This window comes from Cucurbita moschata, unplaced genomic scaffold (assembly GCF_002738365.1).
Source record: "Cucurbita moschata cultivar Rifu unplaced genomic scaffold, Cmos_1.0 Cmo_Scf00057, whole genome shotgun sequence".
Classification (NCBI taxonomy): Eukaryota; Viridiplantae; Streptophyta; class Magnoliopsida; order Cucurbitales; family Cucurbitaceae; genus Cucurbita; species Cucurbita moschata.
Window position 1 is genome coordinate 351,626 of NW_019268573.1, and position 2,810 is coordinate 354,435.

Sequence of the window (2,810 nt, forward strand, 5' to 3'; positions counted from 1 at the left end):
GACTGCCGCGCCGCTGTGTGAGACGTGGCAGCAGCAGAGAAAGCCTCGTCGGGCGGTAGTGTCGGGTCGAAGCGCGGGTCACAGTCTGGTTCGGGTTGTGGTTCGGGTCGCGGGCTGTGGAAGGCTACTGGGCCAAGGCTAAACGTTGGGCCTCGGCTTACTGGGCTGGGCCGCAAGTGTTTGGTTTGCAGGCCGGCTCAATTGGACCGTGGGTCTAGTCTGGGTTGGTTCAACTGAACCGTAGCTTCTGGGCCGGTTTGAGGTTTAGGCCGCTGTAGTTGGGCTGGGCCGAAGGTAGAGGCCAAGGGAGGAACGGGCTGGCTCTCCTGGGTTCTGGGTTCAGGTTGACCCGGATCCGTGGATCTCGTCTTCCTTACCCGACTTTGGCTGATTTTCCGGCGAGCTTTCTCTCTCCTTCCTGCGGCGTTTCCGTTGCCGATTTCGGTCCTCTTCCTTTCCTTTTCCTCTTTGTTCGTCGTCCTTCTTTCCTTTTTGGGAGTTTTGCGGCCTAAAAGCTTCTAAAAGCCATAGATCTAAGAATCGATTAAGAAACCTAATTTTTCGACCTCGGTTACCGACGACGACGCTTACGAAATAACACAAAACGCACCCTGAGTTATTGTGCTTTCATTAGGGATCTCTCTTATGGTAGTAACAGGTCGTTTGGTGTCGGTTTAAGGGTGGTTTGAGGGCTCGTCGGAGAAACTAGACACTCGTCGATGTTTGTCCAAAATCTCTCTCTCTCTCTCTCTCGAAATTTTCTCTCTTTTCTCCCTTTGCAGGTGTTCTGAAGATGCTGGGCTGAGGGTGGGCGTGCTGTGGCCGTCGTTTCGCGTGGGTTCCGCGAAACTCGGCGGTCGCCGGAAAACTCATGAACACCCTCATCTGTGTGCATTCGCACCTATGCGCATTCGCGCTCATCATACGGTGCACGTCCACACTCATCATCTCTAGGGGAAGTAGCTCTATGCTTATGAACATACAATATGCATGAGGTCCCTCTAAATCCATCATAATGTCTCTTCTAACACAACCCTCTAGTCTCATCTCTTTGTTACTCTAGGTAACACATACTCGTGGGTATTTATATTAATATCATTTTCACGCTCTTAGGGTTGTGTCCTATGTTGATCTAACGACATGATGCAAAATGGCACTCATCATCATATAGCATTCTCAATATGGAAAACATCATCATATTAAGGTAAACGTCACGCAATCATCATACTCATCATATTGCCACAAAGTGCATCAAACATATCAAGTAAGACATTCATCAAAATATGTATATACTGAGCACATCATCAAGTATCGTAACCCACACATCATCATAACTCATACATCATCATAACTCATATAATTTTTAGCCTATCCTATAGTAAGAGCACTTGGTTGGCCTTAGCCGAAGTATTCCCTAATTAGCTAAGCGTAAGCTCCCGTTCTGTGAGAGCTGCTTCCTACATTGCCGAGATTTGTTTCCTATCACACTGTTCGCCATCTTTTGTTAGTATTTCACAATTAATTTACCATTTATTCAATAAATGTGAAATACAGTTCTAAAACGACTTCAGTAAAAAAAAATCAAATTCCATGTTTTCATTATTCCTAAATTGTATTGGATAATAAACTTCATGCTACTTGATCATTCAATCCAAATATGGTTTCTAATAATATTATATTTGATGGGTACAAATTATAATAATTTCTTCATATTTTCCACTTACCTCTGTCACTCCGTTTATTTCACTCTCTTATTGAATCTAATTTTCTTTTCTTTCTTAAAAATATCATTCTGGTTTATCTCCTCTCTTATTGAATCTGATTTTCTTTTCTTTCTTAAAAAATATCATTATGATTTGTCCTACCAACTTTTAATGGACTCGGGGTAAGATATCATCATTTCTAGATCTAAATAATTGAACATATTAATATCCTTCCATACAAGAAAAAAAAAGAAAAAAAACCTAAATCTAACTACTAACCTCTCCAAATGACATCCCTCTTCAATTATTTGCCTAACCATCTCTTCATTATCTTCCTTTTTTTTTATTTTCTCGCACCAAATTTCTGCCTTTCTTCTTCCCATAAAATAAGCCTTTCTTAAGATCTATCTACCTTTCTTCACCAGAAAATCTTTTTTTTTTCTTTTTATGTTTTGGTTGTAGAATTATGAATGTAGGATGAGGAGGTATTTTAGGGTAGGGTGGAGAGATGAAAGGAGGGGTGGTCAGTTAGTTAATTTATTATTATTATTATTATTATTATTATTATTATTATTATTATATAACCTAACAGGGCGTTACAGCTGGTGCCATACGTTACGGGGCCTTATATACTGGACCGGTACCTTGTTCCAGCTCTATTGCAAAATCAACATCTCGTGTCGGAGAAATTCCTGGCAAGTCCTCTGGGAATACATCTGTGAACTCATTCACAACTGACAATGTGTCTAGGGAAACCTCCTCTCTCTTGGTATCCACAACGCCGGCTAGTATTGCCCACGCTCTGTCCTTGCCTAACTTATTTGCTTTCATCATTGATATCACCTTTGGCACAGTACCAAGACTCGTGACCTTGAATTTGAATTTGGTCTCGGACGGTGGTGTAAACACCACTTCTTTCTTCTAACAGTCTATACTAGCATAATTTTTCGCTAATCAATCCATTCCCAAAATTACATCATAAAAGTCATATCAAGTACTATTAAGTCTACCTCTATTTAACTCCTGATAATAATACATTACTAACTTTTGCTCTATAAGCAGCAATCATGTCCACTCCTGCTGGGTGCCTACTGCGAATCCATGCAA